The sequence below is a fragment of the Pipra filicauda genome, unplaced genomic scaffold (assembly GCF_003945595.2).
Source record: "Pipra filicauda isolate LSUMZ 115617 unplaced genomic scaffold, ASM394559v2 scaffold538_size336133_pilon, whole genome shotgun sequence".
Classification (NCBI taxonomy): domain Eukaryota; kingdom Metazoa; phylum Chordata; class Aves; order Passeriformes; family Pipridae; genus Pipra; species Pipra filicauda.
Window position 1 is genome coordinate 308,224 of NW_024104685.1, and position 27,880 is coordinate 336,103.

Here is a 27,880-nt window from a genome sequence, read left to right on the forward strand (position 1 = left end):
GGAAAGACTTGCTTTTCTTTTCTTTGTAATGCAGCTCCAAAAATTATAATTCAACCCTGTTTCAAATTGCCTATGTACCATTCAAGAATTTTAGCAAGGAAAACACTAAAATTGCATATTACTCCACTAGACCATATGACATAATAAGATTCAGAGAGATGGCAGAGTTCTACTTCACAGACTGATAACCAAATCAAGATTTCCCCTCCTCAGTTCAAGGCTTCTTTTGAAGACAACTAAATAAAAATCTTTCCAAAGCATAGAAAGACATAAGAAAAATAGTGGTTACGGGAAATCTACCTATGCATCCAGCACCTGCAATATGTTCTCTGGCCCAACAAATGAACAGAAAGAAGTATGTCAGGATAAAACTAAAAAAAAACCAACCCAAACTTATCAGAATGGAGTAAAAATAGTCTGCGTATTTGTCCTGGTTTGAGACCCCTAAAATCCAATTCCCGAGTCCAAGCCCCCCTCCCACATCTCAACCCAGTGTGAGATGGGTTTTCCAGACACTATACAAGACTCAATATGGGGGAAAAGGGAATTATATTACAATCACTGCACAAATAAGTATTACAATACATCATATACATAGTCTTAACTATCTCTCCTATGATAAATCAGTATTTACAATGGATCAATCTCTTCTCCCTCCAATAAAAGTCCAGAAGGGAGAAGGAAAGATCCTTTCCACTCTCAGAGCAGCAGCCTCTCTTCTTCCATGCTGCAGTTGTAACTGGATTGTTGTAGCTGGATCTCTTTCCAATACACACAAGGGGGGGTCTCCTCTACCCCTCTCGGCTTTTCGACTCCAATGGAAGGTCTCTCTCTCTTCCGTGGGCTGCGTAGCAGGGACAGAACTCACTTCACCACATCATATCATGGGGTGCAAGACCCCCATGAAGGTCTCTTCCTCAGAGGATTCAAGCTCCCTTGAGTCAGAACGTCTCGGGCAGCTTTCAATTGAAAACCTTTGCCTCAACCGTTCTGTCAGAGCTCCTGTGCTCTGTCTCGACGGGGGAGGGCCAAGGTCACCCCCTCCGCATTCCGTCTGGCCGTCTCGGTCCAGCTCCGGGACGTCTTGAGCTTCTTAGCTCCTCTCTCTCTCCGGTGCATGCTGCACTCCAAGACTCCTCTCAAATAGGAGTCCATCTCCTCCTCCTCTCTAGGAGGTCTCAGAGGGGTTTGGGGAGTTTGTTTCAGTTCTTACCCCAAAGTCTCTCTCTCTATAGAGCTTAGTTCTGCTCTGTCTCCATCAGACGTCTCTCTGTGTCTCTCCTCCTTGGCTGCAATGCCGGCTTTGCTGCTGCTTCTTATCTCTTTTGGCTCTTTGCCACTGTTCTCCGGTCAGTGCTGTTTCTGCCACTGCTTTTCAGTCCTCTGCTCCCACTCACAGTGGAAAAACTTCCCCAGCTCTTAGCTACATACACCTGGCCCACTTTAATACTGTTCCAAGTTCCTGCAGCCCCATCTGGGGGCTCCTACCCCTTCTTCTCGTGGCTTTAGAACATGGCTACTCTCTGCAGTAACTACAAGATCAATCCTTCTTTTCTGGTCTGGTTGTGATAATGTTTATATTTTGCAGGAGCGCTCATTGGCTCAAACCCAAAAGGACACCACCCCCTCGATGGTTACCATTTTTTTTAACTCTAGGGAGAAAACTTTTTCCCCCCACCACAACTCTCCACCCCCTCACTCTTGCAAAATTAAACATATCACACCAAACTGGAAAAGAAGGATGTTGTAGTTGTTGTTGGAGAAAGGGTAGGAGCCCCCCTGGGGGGCCATGGCCCCCCCAGGGCCCCAGATGGGGCTGCAGGAACTTGGAACAGTATTAAAGTGGGCCAGGTGTATGTAGCTAAGAGCTGGGGAAGTTTTTCCACTGTGAGTGGGAGCAGAGGACTGAAAAGCAGTGGCAGAAACAGCACTGACCGGAGAACAGTGGCAAAGAGCCAAAAGAGATAAGAAGCAGCAGCAAAGCCGGCATTGCAGCCAAGGAGGAGAGACACAGAGAGACGTCTGATGGAGACAGAGCAGAACTAAGCTCTATAGAGAGAGAGACTTTGGGGTAAGAACTGAAACAAACTCCCCAAACCCCTCTGAGACCTCCTAGAGAGGAGGAGGAGATGGACTCCTATTTGAGAGGAGTCTTGGAGTGCAGCATGCACCGGAGAGAGAGAGGAGCTAAGAAGCTCAAGACGTCCCGGAGCTGGACCGAGACGGCCAGACGGAATGCGGAGGGGGTGACCTTGGCCCTCCCCCGTCGAGACAGAGCACAGGAGCTCTGACAGAACGGTTGAGGCAAAGGTTTTCAATTGAAAGCTGCCCGAGACGTTCTGACTCAAGGGAGCTTGAATCCTCTGAGGAAGAGACCTTCATGGGGGTCTTGCACCCCATGATATGATGTGGTGAAGTGAGTTCTGTCCCTGCTACGCAGCCCACGGAAGAGAGAGAGACCTTCCATTGGAGTCGAAAAGCCGAGAGGGGTAGAGGAGACCCCCCCTTGTGTGTACTGGAAAGAGATCCAGCTACAACAATCCAGTTACAACTGCAGCATGGAAGAAGAGAGGCTGCTGCTCTGAGAGTGGAAAGGATCTTTCCTTCTCCCTTCTGGACTTTTATTGGAGGGAGAAGAGATTGATCCATTGTAAATACTGATTTATCATAGGAGAGATAGTTAAGACTATGTATATGATGTATTGTAATACTTATTTGTGCAGTGATTGTAATATAATTCCCTTTTCCCCCATATTGAGTCTTGTATAGTGTCTGGAAAACCCATCTCACACTGGGTTGAGATGTGGGAGGGGGGCTTGGACTCGGGAATTGGATTTTAGGGGTCTCAAACCAGGACAGTATTGTACACTAATCCACAAAGCAAAGTAAAGTTTGGAGTTTTTAAAGGCTCTAGTTAAATTTATATGCAAGCCTATAAAAATTGATATGAAATAGTCATTGTATGGAGCCATAAAAAGTCCATTAGATATATCAGATTAGTTGTTTGTAGGTGTGGACTATGTGGTGCATAGGTAACATGGAAGTCATTTACCACAGGTGATCTGTTAAAATGATGAAACATTTGTTCTTCTCAGCATGAGCTTCCAGTCGCTCAGAGGGTCTGCTCCTTAAATACCATGCCGATGCACTCTTGAGCCAAGGATCTAGCTGCAGATGGAGTCAGAGGCTTTTTACTTCTTAAAAGCATTAGGCTTTCAAACACCGAGCTAGAGCTGAAGCAATCAACAGCTACCAGAACATGATGACTGTTCCAGGGTGGTCTTAGTCCTTCAAACATATCCTGCTCAGTCAACAGAACAAGGATACCTACAAAACAAACTCAGCACCAACAGAATAGACATATTTCTGTCTTCAGTTACATCTTCATCAAATAAGCTTTACATTATTTTTCAGTCCTATAGTTTATCCAACTAGCCTGAAACCAAAGGACATGGAACAAGGTGAGAAGAGTGACCTCATTGCTTGTGTGTTGGATTTGTACAATCAAGAAGAGTAGGCAACTGGGTCTACAGGCCTCCAGACTCTGCTCTGGTGTGTGTATGCCAGAGAAGGGGAGAAGAATATGACAGGTCTTTTTATTCAAAAGCAATTATTAGATATCCCACTGCATCAGATATTTTCTCTCTACATCTCCTCTGACAATTATTAGATGCATAAAATACTCTAAGTGATTGCAAATATCCTGCAAAATCATATTCTTTTGATCTCTAGTTAGCTTTCAGTTAAGTATGCTCCGCCTACAGCACTGATGGATCAAAAAAGGATGCAAAAAGCAAAGCATTTTGAAAGGCGTAAGTCTGTGCTTTGGTTTTGGCGTCAGTATCCAAAACAGCTAAAGCTATTGGAGCTTTAGAATTTCATCAAATGCAAATTGTCAGCTTTGGTACACAGAAGGTTAACACTAATTCTTAGCCCTGGAGCTAAGAAAATATGTATGCAAATATACAGTCAGAGACTTCAGGAAACCCATCTACATTTTGTACATTTTTCACTTCATCAGCTACTCTGGTGGTAGCCAGTAGACCAAATTTCAGCAAATTTGTGCTCCTGACAGCAGTCACATCAAATTACAGAATCTTCCAGACTTAGCTGGCACCCTCATCTTAGCCTTTCTATCACATAATATGCCTGTTGCCTTCATCATGCCTTAACTATGTGAAAATCAGCAGTCTGCTGCTTGTGCCAGCAAAGAAAATGGGGAAAGAATTGTGTTCTTTCCAATGAATATGGCTGGACACCCTTCAGAGACATCTGATTTGATTACCAGTAACAATATTCCATCGACGTTCTTTTTTATATCTATAGCTTAAGGCCCTTTTCCTAAAGAATTAGGTTATGCATGCACATAATAACCTGAATAATTTTTTTTCTTGGTGACAGAGATACTGCGAATTTTAGTTCTGATTTTCCAACAGATGTTACTTGGTAGATTAGTATGATGTATCCCTAGGGCCACTATATTATGCTAAAGAAAAGCTTAGGAGGGTGGGTGAAGGTTGTTTACTGCAGAGGAATAAATCTCATGGGAGACACATGAAATACCTTATCCTAGTCCCAAACCAAAGTGTTCTAATTTCTTGGAATCAAACACAAAGTCCAAAGGGAATCAAGGTCAACACAACAAACTAGGTGATCCAATATCAACATAATTACATTCTATCGACCCAGAAGAAATTCTAGAAGAAACACAGATACCGCTGGATGCCGGAATGGTACCTATCAATTTCTGGCCTCTGGGTCTTGTCATTACCTGACATCTTCACTGCTAAAACCCTTCCTTCAGAATCTTCTCCTCATTTCTATAACCTGATTATTTACACTGGATGCCAGTACCTAACAAACTGTTCCAGGCTAAATTCTAGCAGTCTGCATCATAAAAGGGATTTTGTTCCTTGGAACATCCTGCCTTTTATTATCAATGAAAAATATTTTAAAATAGGCTTCTTTAGAAATCAAACTCTGATATTTGCCATGCATTTATCCTAAGGCATCACAGGAAACCTGACCAGAGGGATTGTCTGAGGACTCTTGTCTGCCTTAGTTATAAAAGAACCAAACCTCACCAACTTCACAAATAAGAAAGGATAATAATTAAATATCAAAGAAAAATGGAAAAAAAGAAAACTATGCATGGACAAATTGACCGGTCTATATCAGATATATAATAGATCTCCCTCTTTTCTCTCTTTTACCTAGTATCTCACTGGGACAGGGGTCTGATCTGTGTGCCCACAATACACTATCAATTACAGAAAAGTAATCAAACTCGTGCGTGACAAATATGTTTTACAAATGTTTCTTGCTAATGGCCCAGCATAACTGCTCTTTTCAAGGATGTCCTCCAGAACACTGAGGACAGTTGAAAACACAAACAAGAAAACTACACTGGAAAGATAAAAAGAAACAGAGTATAAGGATTGTCTGTTTCTCACAGTCTGATGACTTTCCAGGGTGAGAGAAACAGACTGTTATTGGTAAGAAATTAATATTAAAATATAAAATAAAAGGTACATTTGGTCAAGTCCTAAGTCTGTGAAGCACCGTGAGTGTGAACTGTAAAAAGCATTCAATTGTTACAACTGTATTGAACTGTACACTATGCATTTCTTTTTGTTTATTGCCTCATGCCACAAATATTCCCTAATTCCAAATCTCAGCCACATGCAGGAAAATATATTTGTGCTGCAATCTAAATGGTCTAATAAAAACAACATTCAACCATTTGGAACTGAAATATTCATGAGATACTCAGGGAACAATGAAACTGAATTGCTTCAGCTGTCCTAAAGGAACAAAAGTCAAGAAAACACAGGAATAACTAGAAAGTGTTCTACTGTGCCTTCAAACTTTGCTTTTTATTTTTATTTTGCCTTTTACTCCTCTTACTTCAAATCAAGCAACTTCATTCCAATTTAGTAGATATCACTCCTGGCTACCCAGGTTGCTCACATCCATCTATTTAAATTTTAGCCTGTGTTAAGCTACTATGAAACGATAATAGGAATTCTGCCCAACTCAGTGAACTTCCTCTGCCACAGTATAGTCATAGAGCCAGATAATGTATTTATGTGAGTGTTTGCATCTTCATGTGAGTGCAAATAAATGCCAAAAATAATTTTAAAAGTTTCCTAAAATTGAATGCTTAATCTTAGCGAAAACTGCATATCCCTTGCTTGTTATAATTTAAAGATATTACTTTGCTGAGAACTAGCTCTAGGCTCAAGCTTCTTGAGACACTTGTATTAACTGACCATTTCCTGCTTCAATAGAACATATGACCCAAATAAGAAAAACAGTTTCCTAATTAAAATTGCAAACAGTATAACTCAATTATCTTACATCATTATTTAGAAATCTGGGTCAGTGCTATTCTTGCCAGGAATTAAATGAATCTAGAAATAATGCACACTGGGAGCAGCTATCTTAAACTACTGAAGCTCTATCCCTCAGAACCTTATGACTGACATCTGCAGCTAAAAAGGATGTGCCTCTTCAGTATCCGTTGGTCTGGGTGAGCAGAAATTAATTTCACGTGATTCTGCATATGTTTATTATTCTTTATTCTTAGCATCTCTCTAGCTATATCTGTAATGGCAAATATAACTGTCACCTTTCTCTCCTTTTTAATGGATGCCCCTTTTCACAAGAGAAGATGGAGCATACCAGCAACAACACGCAAAAGTCCTCTGTGTCTTCCATTTCCCAAATGTCTTCAATTAACCTATGCTTTTTTCTCTCAACATTATACATAGGAAGGCAACTAAAACCTAAATACAAAATAAAGCAGATAATCAGCCAGCTAAGTCTGTGATACATGGAAATAAGGGAAATTTTACAGAACTCAAAACTTTACAAGGAGCCTTTGATCTACTGCTGATCTACTCTGAACATTTTAGATTATGTCCCAGCTGCCAAGATTACCTTTAACTCCTACACTGCAATTTTCCCCTCCCAAACCCTGATGCAACAGCCAGCACTGCCTACCCACAACTTCTTTACACATCATATAAAGGCAAAGGCTGCTCTGGCTGCAGCTAGACTACTCTCTTCCAGCTCCCCAAAGCTGTTTGTCAGCAGCTTTCTGCATCGACTCTATACATTACCAGCTGTTTGAAGTCCTAGTTTGGGCTTCTGCATCAACACCTAAACAATGTTTAAAGTCAGGAAATATTAACTACATTCAAAAACATATCTCTAAATCTAAGATTGGCTTCAAAACATTTAAATTCTTGCCCACTAAAAGATATTTCAATAAGAATAGTATAAAGATTTGGTATAAATTATTGTCAACTCAGCTTTTCTGAGTATAAGAAAATTAATAGCCTAGGGGAGGGGAAAAAACTAAGTTTTTCTTCTAGAAAACTGATTTTTCCTATTGACTTGTTAACTGACAATTTTTGACACGTTCTTTAATGCTAGCAACCATTTTTTCTAAGGTAAAATGTGTTTTGCCAGTTTCTTACAGTTTTCAAATCTTCACATAATATGTACCATTGAGAGAAGTCCCATGGATGCAGAATACAAATATTAATAGAGGATTTGGAAACTGAAAAACTAAACACTACCTTACTTAGATTTATGTTTTTGTATTTGTATCAAGCTGTCATGTGCTTACAGCAGTACAGATAAAACAGGATCTTAATGTTTTTGCATCAAAGAAGCTTGTAAGCTAATTTGATTTGATCCAGCTGCTTTACCCCACAAGCCCTCTATATGTAGAGCCTTAATCATGATGTCTTAAAAAACTTTAGGTGCTGAGAGAGACTGGATTCCTATCTCACTAGATTATGTAATTATTGGGTTGAATCAATCAACTTGTGTGTGCTGGGAGAGGGGCCAGGTCGGCCAGCCCTACAGCCTCATGGCAGCCACAGCAGACGACATGGAAGCCATATGGCACAGCCTCATGGAAGGAGTCAATCAAAGGGCCCACCTGGTAGTCTGCCCACACCATGCCCCCTGGAGCCTCTGATTGGCTGCACCACCCCTCACTCAGGCCTGGAGAGCACTGAGTGGTCACTGAGCCAGGTGTCCCGCTTGGGAGGGGTGGCCACGCTGGCCAGACCATATAAATAGAGGGGCACAGTGTCTCCTCTTTCTCCTCTCCAGCAATCACCACATGGAAGATTCTCAGTGGTAACTATTGTTCTCTTATTCTAATCTCTTGCTTTACTCCTTCTCTATTCTCTCTCTCTTTACTCCTGTTTCTTCTCTTAATCTCTCTGTTTCCTTAGTCTCTTGTGGTTAATTTAAACCAGTGGGTTGTATTTTACTGAGTTGTGGGTTGCTGCTTGCTGAGTGCTTTGTGGAATCTTCTTGATTGTGTGTTACCCCTGTGAACCTTTTGCCAAAATGCATATTTTCTCACTAAATTAAAAGAAATCTCTTGAGAAAAAGTGTGTACCGTTTTCTCTCTGTGTGATCTCAAGGTATTAAAGAACCAAAGGCTCTGCAAGATTTTGGTGGGAACTCTTGAAGTGTTAAATAAAAATAATACTCCCGGTAAAGCTTGAGGCTTCTGGACTGGGGTGTTATAAGTGCCATTCAAATTTCCAGATTATAAACTTAGTTTTTGGATGATACCTTGTTCCACAGTGGCTCTTTTGCTCGATTTATACTGTGTATTTTCTGAAGTGTTTAGGAATCACTCTGGGATACCAAGTGTTTCAAAGGCATGAGAATGTGCATCCTCCCTGTTGAATGTAGTCTTCAATGTTAAGCCACACAAAATTCTTCTTTCCACTTTTACAAATATCTGCAAAATATTATGAGAAAAAAAATCATCTCTTTATTTTTTAGTAAAAAAAAATGCTTTTATTAACATAAGTTTCCATTTGCTTTTCAGAAAAACATTTACTGGAAAATTAAGGGTTTAAGAATGAAGAGGACTTCAAGACATCATATGATGAATAAAGAAAGACCAACCCAAACAAGTTTTTGTTTCTCTTTTTTGAAGGCATTCTATGCAGCAGAGAAGTAATATATATTGTTTCATATTTGTAAATCAACCATTAGTTTTGTTTGTTGAAATTATTAACCTGCAGTCCTGTTTGATTCCTAGTTGGAAAAATATATATTCTGTTTCTGTGCCTATTAACAGAATTCTGAATCCAGTTCAGTTAAGTCTGCTCAACTTTGTGGTTGTTGTTAAGAAACATAAATATTTATATTAGCATTTTTATTCAAGGAAATTTATTTATAAGGGAAACAAGACCCATAATTCAAATGTCAACTTTAAAAAAATTATTTATTTGAACTATGTAAAAACTAAGTCAGAATTTATTCATAAAAATAGTGTAAGAAGATATAAACAAATGAAAGTTAAAGTATAGTACTTTTGACAACTTTAATAATATTTATCATCCTCTAAAACATCATCTAAGCTTCTATTCTGCAATATCATTTTGTTATTTCATCATTTTGGCTGGAGAGCTACTCAAACCATTGGATTTCAAAAAGATCTCAAGTGATTCTATGTCTTGTAAACCAGACATGTTCAATAAATAAACTTCCTAATACGAAGAAATTAATGACAAATTATTTTCTGAATCTCCCCTTTGCAGAGCCCTGCTGCTCAGGAATTGCCAGCAAACAGTGGTTATATTAAGCCTTTATCTATTGAGTTATTTGAGTTTAAGATTTCAATCTGTACTATAGATTATACATTTTTCTTCTAAGGTATCTTTTGTTATTTTCCTAAAAAGAAAGTCCATTCTTTACAGCACATGTGGAATAGTAAGATATCTGTACTGCATGGAAGAACATGTGCTTTTTTTGCCTCATATTGATAAATCAATTAAACTTTGATTAATGTTTGGCTCAGTGTCACATAAATTTGCCTAAGGGCTGATACCACATAAACCAAGATGGCTGGATGCGAGCTCTCTTAAAACACTGCATTAGTGCATCCCGTGTATTCCTTTTCAAGCACAGGTTTGCTTCCTCTCACTGCAGAAAATTTCTGACACGTAGAATGAAGACCTAGAAACACCCATCCTGTGTCTTTTGTTTGCAATCAAACATGGCAATCAGAAATATTCTTACAGTGCAAATTACAAGTTTCAATAATCTACTCTAGTGTTTACACTCTATTTGCTACTCCTTTTATTTGCATGATAAAATAAAGAAAACTGACAAACTGGAAGATTTACAAAGCTGTCTCATTCTTTCAAAATAAGAATTCTAGATACATCTCAAATACTTTGATCAAAATTTCCTTGACTCATTCAAATCTATTGTCTGATTTAAGTCATCTTTACAAGCAATCAAGCCATCTGTCTCTTATGTGTATGGCCAGTCTTCGCAAGCGAAGATTTGGGAAAGGTCATTAACCCTTCGAGCCTGCACAGTGGATTTTTTAGGTGAGACACAGTGTGCGCTGAACTGAGCCCACCCTTTAATCCTGAGGTTCATCTGCTGGGGCCGAGCAAGCTTGGACAGTGGCAGTGAGGTCCTCTGGATGTAGGTTTGTTTAGAGTGACCTTCTCTTAGATGGATGGCCTTACAGGGCTGACAAGGAGCTCCATCTGCCTGCTGCACCTGTCTCTATACTCAGGCAAGGAATGGCTAATGCTGTGATGAGCTCCACAGCAGCTTCCTTTTAATAAAGCAATAAACTGACTTCCAAGTATTTGGCAATGCCAACCAGGAAGAGTGTAATCATACAAATAGGTAGTTCTAAATAGTTCGCATATGAGTTCCAGACATGCAGGGGGAGACAGTGTGCTAGGAATGCAGAAAATAAACTTCAGTACACAGTAACTTATGTGTTAAGAATTCAATTGTCTCCTTGATAATACCATGATAAATTATCCTGTTTAACATGGACAAAGTATATAAAACATTTTTAAATGTACAGCTTCCATCTTTTGGTCGTAACAAATTTGGAGCACCATCTCATAGATTTAATGGCTGCAGTAATGTGGCCAAAGGTTCACTGATCTAGTAAAAGCATTTCTAGAATTATGAAGACATTAAAAGTCATTAAAAACAAGTAGAGGTAACAAGTGAGAAATACATAGACAGTGATGTTAAAAAAAAAAAAAAAAGAAAAGCTGATTGACTAGTATCACTTTTGATGTATTTAATCAATATTGATTGTACAGTTTAATGACACTCATTGTGGTCAATAATTCTATATTGTTATCTATGGAAATAATTTCATAATTTCATTGTCCATAATTATGGAATTAATGTATGAAGCACAGTACTTGATGTACTATTCAGTATTTATGGTGAAGTCATCTGTGTCATCTCTATCATTTAGCACTGGGAAAGATCCAGTTACAGACAAAATCAAATTGTAATTAGAATGACGAGTCAAATTTACACTTGCTCAATGGTAGGTATCTATAAAGTGACCAGATTTCTCAATTATTTTAGATGACTTTTCTCAAAATGTCTAAGAATGTTTATCAATGTCTCCATTTATATTTGAATAAGATATGCATTAAGTAATTAGACATTTGAAATAACTGTTAGAATTGTTAGCTGGCTCTCTCTTCTCGAAAGGCCAAAGTAGCTCACAATGGCTAATAACTAAATATTTCATGTGTAAAAGGATATGCAGATGCAATTACTGCTGCAACCTCATCCGAGCAGCCAAGTCTAATTAAGTGCCAAGCTAGAGTTACAAAAGGTTTATGAAACTTCCCCTCAAAAATGATGACTCAGCTATGGTGACACATAGACAATAAAACTACCTCCAGGAGCAAGAAGAACAAGACTTTTATATAGCTTTGTGAGTAATGTTATGGAAAGACCCTGTTCTCCCACACTATTCAAAATCTATTATTGAAATTAAAACACAATTGAAACATTCAACCTGTAGTCAAGAAAGAAAACTTGTTGTAATATTCCCACCTTCATTAACACATCCCTAAATCTGTTTAAATTGTTCTTCCCTTCAAATCAAACAGGAAGCTCTCATAAGCCTTACCTCTTTCCATTTGTTATTATTTACATTTCTAATTACTAGTATATCCTATTAATGATTATCTTAATTATTACTAAATTGATCACTAAAATATGAATGTTCTGTATTCTTTTTATCAGCACGTACAAACTATAGACGTCTATGAATGAGAGTACTGTGTTAGATATTCAGAAATAAAGATGGGAAGGAAATATTATTGGCCCATCAACCTTCCAGTTTTCAAACAGCTTTCCTCATTCCACATTGCACTCAGACAGAGCTTTCAACTTCTCATAAAAGTCTTGACAGAGTAATAAGTCCATATTTTTATCTAGCCTTAGTGTGTACTATGTAAAGAGACTGTACCTATCTCAGAGAAGATGTCAGACCTTCATATATCACCAAGTATTACAACAAATGTCTGATTCTTAAGAATAAAAGATGTAAAGATGACACAAACACATTTTCTATTGTTTGTCATCCTGCACATATACACCGACATTCTTCATAATTTTTTCTTAGTGCTGCAATGACTTCCTCATTTGAGAATCAATTCTCAGAAATAAAAGGTAATCAGTGTGGCTTTATCACATCCCATTATTTCTAGAAGTGGCTGCCTATCTTAAGTTAGAACAAGGCTTCTTCTTTTACTTCTTCCACAGAGCTCTGTCATTTTCGTTATATCTGTGCTGAATAATATTGATCCTTTTTTAATTTAAAAATGTAATAGTGTTTCAAGTAAATTCCTGCCAGATTACTCTTCATGTAGAGCAACAGAGCTATACTAATACTTGATGTGGTAACAATGCAGAATTTGCTCAGATTTTACTATTAGGAGACATTAAACTCTTCAAGTGTGGTATGCTAATCTTGTTCTAATTCTTCACCCATCTCTTATGAACTTTCCTCCATTCCCTAAATCTGCTGACAATCCCATGCCACTGAATATTATTACAGTTCCTAGAACTGTTCAGGATATATTTTATCTTGCTCATGGAGTCCTTCTGATGATACGAATATGTACATGGAATATCTTAAACTGATTGGCAACCAGTCACCGTTTCCTCAGTCAAGACAGCTATTTAGTATTTTAACATCTCTTAAAAATGCAAGAAAGAATGCAGAAGTTTAACACCGCCTTTAAAAGTTCTGATTTTCCTTCCTACTCAAGCAGTAGTGTCTACGCTATGTGCTAATCAAATACCATTCAGTTAAGGGGATGAAATACCAGGCTTACTTAAAGAAGCTATAAATAAAGTTTATTTGTTTCAGTAAGGACCTTAGCAAAGGACAGGTTGCTGTCTTTAGTCGTGCTGGGCAGCTTTCTTACTGCTCTTAATACTAGTTTCATGATAACCTCATAAATTTCTCATGGGTAATCAACCTGGGAGCCAGGTGCTGTGAAAGCTCCTTCTCCCACTGAGTGAGCACAAGTCATGTCAGCCTGTAAACCGCTCTGATTATTAACATGAGCCGCACAACTCTCCTTAAAATCTGTGAGCCAAATGCTGTATTGAGTCATTGTTAGAACCATCTTTAACAGCGTCTTCCAATCGTGGGGCATGAACAACATGTGTTACATAAGGTTTCCAAATAGGAAAACATATGGGGCAAGGAGACACCACTTTCTTTAACAATCTGCCTCAGTTCCTTCATTGCCTCATACAGCAGCCTTTGGAACTGAGGGTTTTGTCACGGTCTGTATATTATGAGACATGCATTTAATCACTTCCCAGTCCTCTGCTCGTAATGCCTCCTCCCGACACCTTTCCCATCTGCTTATGGAAACACTTGTGCCTGCACCTCCATTCTCAGTCTGAGGGACGATGGCTGACCCCTCTCCAGCATCCTCCATTATCTCACCCCTTACCGGACCAAGGCACCCAGTCTCCAACAAGGGCATGTGAGAAAGTGGCCGCTGGACCAGAAAAGAAGGACCCTCTTCTGCCGCACGGCTTGGACAAAATGGCTGTGAGGCCAGGAGAGATGGACCCTCTTCCACCACATGGCTAGGGGAAAATGGCAGTCCCCAGTCAGCCACGCAGATGCCACATGGCCGCAGCTCTGCAGCCACCCTGTGGCCAGGTTCACCCTGCATGCATCCCTCTATTTCGCGGCAGGAATCTGGGAACCGCCCTCTGGTAACAGTCCTGTGGTTTGAATTATACATTCGTGCCCGCAAAACCTTGGCACATAGCTACCACCCACAACATCCCCCTCCCATCCTTGGCCGTGGGAATACAAGACTGACTCCGAGAACATACTTTCTCCTTCCCAAATTCTCTCCTCCCGTGTTCCCGGTAGTTCCTCTCCACCCCCATCTCTGTGCCCTGTCTCTAGGGGAATTCTACGTCTGTCGGGGTTTGTGAGGGGAACAGGAGGGTTAGCGTCTATTTCCACGGAGGGATTGGCTCTCCTCTGTGTGCCCTTTAAGGCTTCCATGACCTCCATCCAGGTGGTAAGGTTTCTAAATGCCTCCACATCTCCTAGCATTGCTCTGTCTCTTAAAGTCTTCCTCATTTTTTGCCAAGTAGTCACACTTAGAGTCCCTGGCCAGGGGGAACCCCGATACAGCTTTGCTGATCAATTTTAATAGCTCGACTAATTTGGTTTCTTTAATTTCTTGCGAGTACTTTTTAAGTATTTGGCTTAAGGCTTCAGCATTTTTCTCTAGGTCTCGGGAAGTACGCTTCCCCATCCTCTCTGCTTAACTGGAATCCAATCTCTGAAGCTGTATTATCTTCTTTTTTCCTTTGTAACTTGATTCTTTTAATGTAGGGTTCCTTCCTACCACAGGATTCCTTCCGACCGATTCCAGGTACTAGGCTTGCAATTCTTTTTAGGAGCTCCTTTCTTTATGTGGTCTAACTAGGGGGTGTTGCCGAAAGACATCTATGCCTGATGTCTCTTACTTAATGTCCCTGTTTGGGTGTCATTTGACGGCACTGTTTGCACAGACCGACATGCCTGGAGTAGCAAGCGCCTGAATCAACTTTATTGAGAACAACAACACCTTATATATGAGGTGCAAAAAGTAACAAATGATGTTTAACCAATCACGTACAATTCCATGGAGCACGTGCAACAGAGTACCAGGAACTACATTTCCTAGGATGCCTTTTGGCACGCTTCCTGTGACCTACCTGCCACATCAATCTACTTCTCAGAGGAGTAAGCAGCATGAAAGATAGCTCTGTGAATGACTGATTGACATGGAAAAGACCATTTCACGAAGATTATATTGTATTCCTAACAAGACCAAAACTGTGCACTAAATTACTGTTATGATAATTATCTTTGGCAGGTTTTGTCTTATTGTTGAAAAGCAATAGTAAGGTACCTTAAGAGGTACTTTACAAAGCATCATCTCCTTATAAGGGCTGCCCATGTAACTTTGACAAACATGAGCAGCACTGTACTAGATGATATTTAATGTCCCTTCTGAGCCAAACCGCTACTGAAAAGCAGGAAAAGAGAATGCGCCCTTAAGATTCACATGAACAGAGCCAATAGCAAATGAGGCAGAGGTATAACTAGTCAACAACAACCAAAGAAACATTAGAGTTGTGACAAATAACCCTCAACCAGCAGGACAGTGATGGATTTCCAAATGCTGGCAAAGGCCCTAGGAGAAATACAGACTAAGATACCTGGGCTTTGGATATGTGTTGATAATATGCTCTTTTTCCTTTTTGCAACACTGTTTCCAAGTTTGTAATAACCTGACTGATATTATACTTCCATAAAGTGAACTAGAATGATTTTTTTACCACAGAAATTTGCCTAGTCAGCAATATTTTCCTTAATTAGATTTGAAGGGATGTCAGCTTGAGAGCAGTAGATCTATTTCCAGGACATACATACTTACCTTGAGTTACACATCCTAGAGATGTTTCAGATTCTCAGGGGCGGGCATAATGTTTTAGCACCCAGCTGATAGAGTCAAATTTACGCATTTATGATGTCAGGTATTAAATCAGAGGAAAAAAATAATGTCCTCTATGCGATGGAGAAACCTCTGATTCTTTGTGGAAAAATAAGACAGCTTAGAATTTCTGATATATTTTGAAATTCTATTGTGTAGTGTCTTTTTTATTTGTTTGTTCCATTTTTAATATTTGCTCAAATAGGAGAACAATTGATTTTAAATACGATAGAATGACAGTGACCAAAATGGGGTAATTTTTTCAAATATTCTACTGAGTTTCTTTGATACACCTCTAAAAAAGCAGAACACTTATTCTATACAAAACTCCCCTACCAATACACACAGAGGAGAGGGGGAGGCAATAATGCAGAAATGAATGGCAACATGATCAGAGGGCTTCTCTCCTGTGAAGACAGGCTGAGAGACTTGGGGTTGCTCAGCCTGGAAAAGAGAAGGCTCAGAGGAGCACATTCCAGTACCTAAAAGGGACTTACAAGAAAGCCAGAGAGGGACTTTTTACAAAGGCATATAGAGACAGGACAAGGGGTAATGGCTTTACACTGAAAGAGCGCAGGTTTAATAGCTTTAAGACAATAAAAAGAAATTCTGCACTGTGAGTGTTATGAGGCAACAGGACAGGTTGCCTAGGGAGTCTGTGGATACCCCATCCCTGGAAGTGTTCAAGGCCAGGTTGGATGGGGCTTTGAGCAACTCTATCTAGTAAAAGGTGTTTCTGCCCAAGGCAGAGGGGTTGAAATTAGATGATCTTTAAGGTCCCTTCCAACCCAAACAATTGTGTCATTTTAGGATTTCCACCTTAATTATCAGGGTACAGGCTATCAAAATCTTTTAAGAACATCCCAAGACACAACAGAATCAAGGCTTTACAATGACCCTTTCAGATAATTTCTACAAGGCTCTGACTTACCCAAAGGCCTTCTAGAGCTACAGTGAATACAACGAGGGTTTCATTCCTGAGAACACTCTGAGTTTAGCCTATAAATTTCATTTGAGTATTCAAGAAGACATGGAAAAATGAAAGCAGTTTTCATCTTTCAAAAACTTATTTCATAAAAAAAAAATAATACAATTATTGTTCCCTCATTTGAGAGAAACAGATGTTTGAACAGTTTTCAGTACTTACCACAGAATTTAACACATGCAGCTTATTTAGATCTTACATAATCAAAGGATTTTGAAATCTGCTTTTAGAATGAGCACACCATTCAGCTGGGTAAAGATCATATCAAACAATTTTATCACATAAACATATGTAAACAAACAGAAAAAATAAAAAAAATGAAATTCAAAAAATATTTCTCACTGTGGTATCATGGAGAAACGTGCCCTGAAAGAAAATGGATGAAATCCACATAAAATTCGAAATTATATCAGTCACTGTTATGCTTACTCTCAAATTCCTTGTTAGTTTCATAGTACTGAATTTTCACTCCAGTCTACTTGACCACATATCCCCGCAGCTAACATATGGATCCCATCTTTGTTTTCCCCCAGTTCAGTTCAGTTACCTGAACGCTGACCCTGCTGCAGACATCACTGGTTAACCTCCCATTCGGGATAATCAAACACAGCTTTTCCTCTTCAAGGGCACCAAGTGAAACAGCACAGAATACTGTTTTTAAGAAACATGTGTCTCAAAATACGACAAGACTGCCTTAAAAAAAACAAAAAAAATAATGCATATGTGCATTAGAAAATCAGTTCATTCATTTATGCTTTGTTCATGAAAAGGAGCCACAAGCAGTTATTCTTGCACCATTCCAAGCCTATTTGAACATTCACTTAATGAAAAGATGAATGACTAATGAGCATAGGGTTTTGATGAAGGACTTCTGTCCATCATACAGGAGACCGTGTTCCGGGACCTAACACAGAATCATAGAATGGTTTGCATTGGAAGGGATCTCAAGAATCACCCAATTCCAACTGCCCTGCCACAGGCAGAGACAACTTCCTCTACACCAGGTTGCTCAGAGCCCCATCCAGCCTGGCTTTATACACCTCTAGGTATACTCTGGTTTTGTTGTCGTCACCTCTACAGCTGGTAGTTTTCAGAAGAAATATAAAAATATAAAAATATCTCCGAGCCACAGGTACAGACTTTAATTCATGGAAAAAAAGGCACTGCATTAGTTTCCTGAAATACTTTTTGTGTGTGCAAACTGTAACACAATATTCAGCTGTATTCATTCAGGTATTCTAAGCTTATTGTCCTCATTATAATATTAGAAATTATTTTAACATGTTTCATCTCAGACTACACATGTACAGGTTTGCTAAAATCTTGCATAACTGGGGATCAGCCATACAGAGAGGAAAAAGATAATATAGTGCAGATATTTGACTGTCAAAGAAGGGTTCAAGTTGTGTCTTCTGCTCTCTCTGCCTCAGCTGCAAGGCCAATTTCTGCAATGGCCTGATGTTCCTCTTCCAATCTTTGTTATTCTACAATCCATTTATGTTATTTCTATAACTGAATTCCCCAGTCAAAACTCTGAATCTCCAAGAACAGAACCTCTACATATATACTAGAAAACGAGTACTTCATTCAGTTCCTATTGACAAAGAGGTTCCATGCTAATGTCTCAGCACTCCTGGCTTCAAAAGGAACAGTGAAATTCTCAGTGTTCAAAAATCTACCTTCCAGATCTGGTGATCCTACCCGAATCTATCACTGATAAGCAGCATTGCTGATATGATAATTTCTTTTATTTAATTTTTTTTCCTCATTAAACATCCTTGAGAATCAATAAATACTTTGAGAGAATAAACAGTTACATGATAAATGAAGCAGGTTCTTATAAACATGATAAAAGTTTAAAAATCATAAAGGGTTCTCTACAGGTGCTAATTTTACTACTTGAATGAAATTAATAAGACTCTCCATGAAACAGCAGGAGATCCTTAGATTACATGAGTAATCAGCAAGAAAATTTATTGTGGATTCACTAAGCAAAAAGTGTTTATGTAATGTATGCAAAAGTGGTATTTTATTCTCCACAGTGAACAATTCTGAGTCCTTATAATAGAAAATATTTAATAGCTTGAAAACTCTTGAGGCATAGTTTTAAAAAGTTGTTCAACTGTGGTTAATTCAAGTCATGACAAACCAGTAATGAAACAGGTCTGCCTTATTTTATATTCAGTAGGATGAATTATTAAAATAACTACTTAAGGTTAAACAATGGTTATAGAGACAACTGAAAATCCAACTTGATGTCTAGGAATGTAAGAGTTAGAAGAGTGGGATTCATAAATGGGGTAGTATATTAACCTGAAAAGCTAAACTGTTTTACAGATAATGTATTTATTTACATGACTACTTATTTCTGTAAACCTCATGTATGTTTTATGAACCATTTCAGATGAAGAAGTTCCAGCAGCAGATCCAAAGAGGAAATACTGTCCTATTTGTGCTATTAAATTCCCAGCAAATTATAGCATTCAAGGAACAGTGTATAGCCAAGCTCTAATAATTTTTCAAAAATCTTTTATTACAATGTACCATGGAATCATGAGTTTGTGTTCAATACTTAATATTTATTGATTGCTGCAACTAATTGCTTTTGGTTTGTACCTTGGGGCTTAATTAATTGGACTAAAAGTGTCAATACACTGTGGCTGTTCAACTGACTCACAAATGAAGCTAAATAATGCTTAACTGTGACTAGTTATTAATGTTCTGTCAATGAAACAAGCAAGGGGACTGCATGGGTCAGGGAATTAGTAATAACGATAAAATACAGTGCCTTTAATTTTTAGATTAGCTGCTCAGCACAGATTACCAGTAGCTAAAATGACTGTAATCTTACTAAGGACCCTGATTTACTCATGTTGTATGTGTTATGTAAAATGAGATTACTGATAACAATGTAGTGCTTAAAGACATCTCATGTCCTGAAGAGAGGCGAGCAAACTGCCCAGCTTTGGAACCAACTGAAAGGCACATGGTGTCTTGGTACAGTGTTAAATCAGAGCAAACACATCTTAGAGACAAGGCCACAAATACTAGCTGGAGCTAGTGAGCATGAAAATGTGTTCCCATGGCTTTTGAATTGAATCTGTGTCGTATTCCATAGGCCTATAGTTCGGGCAACGGCAATATACAGTGTGGATATATCCACTAACAGTTCAGGAGTTTTTATATCAAGTAATTTGGGGACTGATCTACACTGTAACTTCTGTAACTGTTCATCCCACTACAAGATTCTAACCCAGCAATGTAAATAGACTCTATTGCTGCACTTTTCAAGTGTATAAAAAAGGAAAACCACTATTTTGAGAGCTTTGACACTTCTCAGGAATAGTATGTTAAAGCATATGCAAATAAAGATGCTATGTTTGTTGAGGTCAATTGCTACACCTTCTTTGATAGCAATATAAATTTGTAGAAGTGACAAAACTTGGCCTAGTACATGAATTAAAATCCAGTTTCCCTGCTTAAAATATGACTTGCACATTAACAGATCTTATCAATCCTAACTTAGTAATTTCCTATATCTATTCTATGCAGGTTCTTCTAGAGTCATCACTTGAAAATGCAGACACATATTGTTTCTAAGATCTATTTGGTTAATTTACCCTAAGCCAGAGATGTTCACAAATTGTTCATTACTAACCAGAACGCTTAAAGTGAAACTTCATTTGTCAGTATTGCAGGTTATCCATGAAGTTGCTGCCAATCTTTGGGCATCAATATGATAGCAGACTATCTTTTCCCAGGCTTTCAAGATTTTCCCTTTCCTATGTGCAAGGCAATTTGTCATTTGTCAGATTCCTTTCAAATTTCTGCATCTCTGCCCTTATCAAAAGACAGCATTCAGCTACAAATGTTCCTAAGCCACTTACTTTTGAAAAAGCTGACTGACTTGCCACAGTCCGCGGGAGAAAAGGGAAATGGGACCGAGCACTGCAATAAGGGTTCTTGGCACAGTCGAGGATTCGTGCAGCAATGCCACCTTATTCAGGGAGAACGGGTTTAAATAAGGTAAGTCTGAGGGGAGGATCCAGAACCAGGGAGGAGCAAGGGACTGACAAGCCAGGGAAAAGTGTGATAGGGAGACAGGGAAAAGGTGGGTGGAACTTTGGAGTCTCCAGGGGAAAGGGCCAATGGGAGCTCTCTCTGCACTGCAGCAAACTGTAGCCAACCAGTGGCAGAGGAGCGGGAAAGCAGGGGAGGACAGGGAGACAAACAACTTTGGGCGGGAAAATCTGAGGGAGAAAGGGGAACAATATGGAGGTATAACAAACTGCATAAAAATTTAGCAATAAACTGGGGTACATAAAACTTCATAAACACACAACAGTAAACTGGGGAAAACTGGGGAAAACTGTCAGTCCGGTAGATGAATTATCCAGTGGGTGGCAAGTCCATTTAGTTTCCGTATACGCTTCTCCAGGCAACATACCTTTCCCATTCTGTTTTTTCATCCGCCACACTGACTTGGTTCTCAAAGTATCACAATTTGCTCAGAACTTTGGAAATCTTCCTTTATGCCAAGGATTAGTGTTTTCATGACTCTTGTCTCCAAATACCTTACCATGTTGAATCTCCTTTTAAAATCACTTCAGCCTTCCTTTTAAAATTACTTCAACCTTATTCCCTTCCCTCCACACACCAACACACATGTACGTATTTATATGTAATATTTATACACCTATAGGTTTACTGGGGTTTATCTGATACAGATTTCCTGCAATGCCTTCAGCCATTTTCTCCCTGACTAGAGGCAAATCAGTCTTACTAATACTTCGGTTTACTGTTTAGGGACAAATACTAATCTTGTGTTCTGGGCAAATAAAATCAGTCCACCTTCAATAATAAAGCATTATATTTGCATTATATAACATCTATAAAAAGACAGGTCACACAGAAAGATTAAATTTAATAATTTGTAAAATATTTATATTTTGAAGCGAAGTTTATGTTTTTTATATCTCTGTAAACACAAATGCAAGACACAAATCATGCTCTTTAACATATTCCTCTGAGTTTTCTGAGACTAGATCAGATGGAACATTTAAGTATGAACTGCTAAAGCACCATGAAAACCTCAGCACTGGCAGATTTGCTCTGTCTCCTCTGCCAAAGGGTGGGCTCATATTCTTTACCCTGAAAGCATTCCACACAAGAAATGAATGTGAAATTTAGCTTTCATAGATGATACATATATACCAAAAATCCTTATCATCATTTAATCTAATCCTGATAAAGAACACAGTAATTTCTATGCTACATTATTTATATAAAAATTAAAGAGGCTAATGAATTAGGCTCAAATAATTATATCCACTCTTCCAAATAGATATCTTTGAATCCTATTAATGTTAGTTCAGCATCTGTAGAAGTGACGATACCTACAAACACATACACACAAATTTTGTACCACGATGGGCTAGTTCCATCCTTTAATGGCCTCATGCTATGTGACTGCTCTGCATAATTTAAATTCTTTGGCCTCTTCTTTATCCAAGTATTTAGGGGAAACAAAACAAAACAAAACAAAACAAAACAAAACAAAAATTACTTTCAAGTTTTCAGCAATGTCTACACTGGGCGATGTAGAACAAGCACAGGGATTCCCATGTTTGAGTTCAGCCAGACCAGTAATATCATCTGGAAATGGTATTCATGCAGTGCTCTGCCAAAAGTGCTCTCTCTGAAAGTGCATCTCTCTGCCTGGGATGATGAAAAAAATAGACAGCCAAATGGTATGTACAGTGCCTCTGAGAAAGATCAAGACATTAAAAGCAACAATAACCACAAAAGTATGCAGACAAAATCCAAATGGTCACATCAAGTAAGATTTGGAACAGAATTTAAAACTTGGCAGAGTTGCAACTTTAGTTTCTTCCTTACCTTCCAATATATTCCTTCTATCATATATCATTCCATAAATTTGAGTATATGATGTGGTCAAATTAAAAACTGTACAAACCCTTTAAAGAAAAGAAAATAGGCCTAAGCACTGAGAATTTTATAAGCAGCCCAACATTCCAGTTTCCAAAATCCCCGAGGCCACTTTGAAAATCTCAGTCTAAATGTTTGGCCAAGTTACTATCTGCTTTTCTTTCAAATTGCAAATCCTAGCTGTTCTCCGAATTTCCTGATGCGTAACACGTTTATCCGTGAAACATAATCTGTGGTTAGGATGAAACCTTTGCCCTGTATTTTCTCCATAGATACAAACTGTCTGTCAATATCCTATAGCGTTGCTACCATTCAGCTCACATTGCAATTACCAACCCCTGTACTTTAGGATTTAGGAGGCTTCTGAAACCAACTTTTTAAAGCATTTTCAGCAATATGAAAAGCATTGTTTGTTGATTTCAAGTTTTTTTAATATGACACAAAAGAATGTGAGGTAGCTACAAACACAAAGCGCTGTGGAAAGGAAGCAGGCATTTTAGATAAAAGTACTTAAGATTAATTTAAAATGCACAGGATTTCTCAATTAAAACTTTCACGTTAGCACTGCATTTTAAACAGTTAATCTCCTAATGAGACATCCCTAGCAATAAGAAGTGAATTGCAGGACTGAATAAGGCCCTAAGGCCTGCATCTGGAAAAGGCTGTGCTTTGTAAATGATGGATTTATGCTGCTGTCCCAAATTCTGCAATGAAAGAGCTGCGCTGCCACCTACCGCCAAGATGTCTTTTCCCATCAGGAACTGCCACTAAAAGTATCAAAGCATACACAAAAGAAAATTCTTTATGCACACAATTATTTTTTTTTAACTATAGTAACTGGAAAGGCTGATTGTTTATTTTCTGTGTCTTTTCATCATAAAAGCAAAAGAAAGCTGTGCTGAACAACATGGGAGAGCCTATGCAAAAGTCTGGTTTTTTCTCTTTCTCTTATTCCCAGATATTCATGCCTTTGAATCCTGGCTGACCTGCAGTCATCTCTGCTAATGAGTCATCCAATGTTGCAGTTGACTTCTTCTCTTTCCTTAGGGACCAAAGGCATTACCTCTGTGATGTGCCTGATCTCTAAGAGTCTAGATGTGAAGGAGTCTTGCACAGCAGCTCACAGCACTGCCGTGGAGGTACTGTCTTAATTGAAAATGAAGTTTTACTGCATTTTCCTTTCTTTAGTTGTCTTTTTCGACAACTAAACTTGCAAATCAATTAATGTTTTGAGAGCAGCTACTCTCTTTCCTAGTAGAGACAGTCACTACCAATTGCTCATGAAATAAATTTTTATAAGTAGCAGAAAACAAAAAGAATTAATATTTTAGAATGCAGAGAAAGACACTTTAATAGTGAACTAAGGAAGAGAGAACATCAGGATTAATGAATGTCAGCTGTGCTCTGTAAATTCTAGCCAACGTGAGCAACCACGGATCTAGGATTTGAGATACAGTAGCCTATAACTGTGTTTTTTCTGCTCTTTGCCTTAATTGAATATACAAATAGCATTATAGACATATAGGTAAGACAATTCCCATCCTAATGTTTGTAGATATTTGGTAAAATTAAAGCAGAAGCCAATTCGAGCTGCTGCTAGGAAAATCACAGCATTACATATCATCTGCAAGCACCCCAGGGAGAAAAATATCTTCAATTCACTGTATGTCAGTGGTGTCTCAGACTGAAGTGATAAACACATACTTGAGGAAACATGTGCCTTTCCTACAGCACCATCAAAAAAAGTCCAAAACAAGGAAGACAGCTTAATTGCGTTTTTTAAGACTAGATTTTATTCTTTTCCTAAGACAGAAGCTCCTGCAAGATGCGGTGAGATTCGCTTGTTTGGTATCTGGGGAATAAAACTCCAGACATCCCAACACTACCTCTTCTCTTCTGCCTTGAGGCCTAGCAGTACTCCACATTTCAAGTACAAATTCAACTACCAAATTTGTGTGTCTCCATTCTGTGTCTTTTTAGATACATAATATGGCACCAAAGGATTTCTGTGTTTGGGCCTTAGAAGTGAGCTGTTTCTCTTTTAAAGCATAAATATAGTACAATGATCCTTGAGAAAACATAAATTTCCATACATTTGCACATGAAAAGTGTCCTTTCACTTTTCTTTTATCAAGAGAGTAGTTCTGAAGAATTAATTCTGTTAAAAATTCTGTTCTATCTGTTGCCCTAAAATTAAAATCTTGTATTTTTATGTTTGTCATCTTATGTGCTTTAGGGTTTTTACTGCAAATACATCCAAAGTTTTTGTCTCTATTACAAAACAGTGGCAACGGAGGTAATAAAAAGCAAACAATTTTTTGTTCTGTCTTTATAGAAATGCTACCTTTTCTTCCCATTGGAAATGCGTAAAACATCTTCCTTTCAGCAACAAGCCCAGATGATAAGTTTTATATAGCATACTACGTGGCATTAACGAAAGTTGTATTTTATCTATTTCTTTTATCCACTGTGTTTATCCACTCTAATGTAATTGCTACCTTCAGGAATAGTAGACTTTTAAGCCATCTCTACAAAAGCCCTTCAGGCAAAAAACCAAATCTAATTAATTATATGTTTTCATGTTGTCTTTACACAAAATCATCTGACAAGACAAATACATAGCAAGAGAAAACCAGAAACAACTTTAGGAAGACTAATCTGCCCCTCTACATTTTCAGTAGCTGCTGTTTGGGTTTCACTCCTAGTTGGGCAGACTATTACATACTTAGCCAACATCAATTGTCACTTTTACATATGTTAGCAAGATGTGTCCAGAAAAAACATCTGAGCAGTAGCATAAAACCTTAATGTACTATAACACAACAAATATTTAAGTGGTCCTTAATCCAAAAGTATTTTGGATTTCCATGTTAATCAAAAATATTGAATTCCTTTCTCTACTTAGTTTCATAGAACTGGGCTTTTTTTTTTCCCCTCTGCTCTTTGTTATTGCCCAAACTGACTCTCTTGGTATTCTTTCTCTTTCAGTGAAGAAACATCCAACAGTATTTGAGCTTAACCTTCATGTTCAGTGGTGCCCATGGTAGGAAAAATAGGTGTCCATTTTAAAAAGAAATTACAATGAATATCAGAATCAGTGGAGAACAGGTTCTATAGGAAATCTATAGAAATCTATTTTCCTATAGAAAAATCTATAGGAAAATTATGAAGATTCTTTTGGGAAGCAAACAAATTTCTAACAAAAACTATACATATTCCTTTTTATTACTATTATTGTTTGGGAAGGACCTATCCTGCAATACCTTCTCTTTTGTAAGTACTGGAAAAACAAAGAGAAAGGCCAGAATCTCAGATGCTCTAAATTATGAGACTTGATGGCACATAAGAGCACTGCTGTAATAGGAAGCATGATTAAGCAAAATCTTGATGTACTACAGTTCAAAACCAAGATTTTTACTGTTTGCTGTGAACTTGAGAATTCACTTAATGAGAAAGCTTCATTAACACACAGCAGATATGCTGTTATACAGGCTAACAGAATAAACCTCTGGCTGTCACATAGAGTTGAAACCTTTCAGAGCCCTGGTGCCACTTTCTGACAGAGTGAAGTACTGCCCAGCTTCCTGATGGTGAATGACAGGATGTCCAAATGACAACATGGCAAGTTAATTGAGCAAAATAAAGACACAACCCTCTGAAGGTCAGAGGTGTGAGAGACTGCATTCAAATCTCACTGGATTAGTTGTTGGGTCAAAACACCCCACTGGGGGAGTGGCCAGGTCAGAAGCCTCATGGCAGTACTTTACTCCTGTTTCTTCTCTCCCTTTACTCCTGTTTTTTCTCTTAATCACTTTCCTTTACTCTTTTCTTTATTCTTTCCTTAACCTCTTGTGGATAACTTAAAACCAATGGATTGTATTTTACTAGTGTTGTGAGGTTTGTCATGTGCTTTAGTGAAATGCTTCTGTCTTAACTAAGTATGTTGTGAACCTTTTGCCAAAACGCCTGTTTTCTCACTAAATTAAAAGAAATCTCTTGAGAAAAAGTGTATGGCTTTTTCTCTTTAGTGACCTCAAGGTATTAAAGAAGCAAAGGCTCTCCAATAGTTCGGTGGAGACTCTTGAAGTCTTAAATACAAAAGTAATAGTCCGAGTAAAGCTTGAGGATTCAGGACTGAGATCTTACAAAAGGTTAACCACATACAAAGAAACATCCAGGCTAACAAGAATGTCACACTACAAGGCTTTAGTTGTAATTTTTCTTAATATTGCTTCACTATTAATAACCTGATCCCTACTACAATAATGAACACCATTGTCAACTGTTATGATTAAATGTGTTGGCTGACTAGCAAAACTCTTTTATGTCTTTCTCTGCTCACAAACTCTATTACTGGTACTCTCAGACAAAAACTCATGAAGTATCTGCAAGATCTGTATAAATAGTTAGAGATGTACTAACTAAGAATTTGAAGTTCTCTTTTATAAATACTTAGTGGCAAGCCTGGATCATTTTAAGGCATTTCTTCCTGAAAAAAGCAGCATAGCCAACAAAAGTATGGAAAGAAATGAAAACTGCTCACCTTTTACGCAGCATCTCTGTTTACTTGGAGATTCAGGTTGGTGTAGGCTTTTACATATCCTCCAGTTCTGCCCTCCTCTAAGGCAATTGTTTCACCTCCACCTTGGTCCTACAGATAGAAGAAGGGTTGCATCAGGATTTCTTACTCAGGAGCTGATATCTCTTGAGGAATTTAATTTTGTTTCCTGATTATTTAGGCTTCAGCTGATTAGGTAAATTAAATAGCCCAATGTCTCAGAAACTAGTGGTAGATTTAGTAGTGAGTACTGTCCCTCATTTTGTACTAGATGCTCTATTTTGCACATTTATACTCTTGATAAGGATCCTCAAGGAAAAAGAAGAAAGGAAAAAGAAGAAAGATAAAAGAGTATGCTTTCAATTTTCATTATCCACTTAAAAATGAGGTCCTGTATCCTAAATTCTTTACCAACAGGCTTCTTTGGTTTCTGACCTCTGTGATGATTTGGAAAAAATAAAAATGTTCAAGAGCAGGAAAATATTCCAGATATAGAATCTATTTTCAAAAGTAAGAATGCAGCTCAAT

General features: G+C 38.2%; 1 long non-coding RNA gene across 3 annotated transcripts in view; it reads right to left on the reverse strand.

Moving 5' to 3' along the window:
* The window catches only part of LOC120324447, a 28,618-nt gene extending 1,218 nt beyond the window's left edge, over nt 1–27,400 (reverse strand). The window contains exons 1-3 of one of the 3 annotated variants that reach the window (XR_005565768.1): nt 20,733–20,800; nt 8,605–8,776; nt 3,053–3,168 (exon numbers count right to left, since the gene is read on the reverse strand). This is a non-coding gene — a long non-coding RNA (uncharacterized LOC120324447). Of the gene's footprint in view, nt 1–3,052; nt 3,169–8,604; nt 8,777–17,392; nt 17,442–20,732; nt 20,801–27,337 lie in introns of those variants that run through there. The other 2 variants (XR_005565767.1, XR_005565769.1) reach the window with 2 other exon arrangements.
* Between the last annotated feature and the right edge of the window lie 480 nt (nt 27,401–27,880).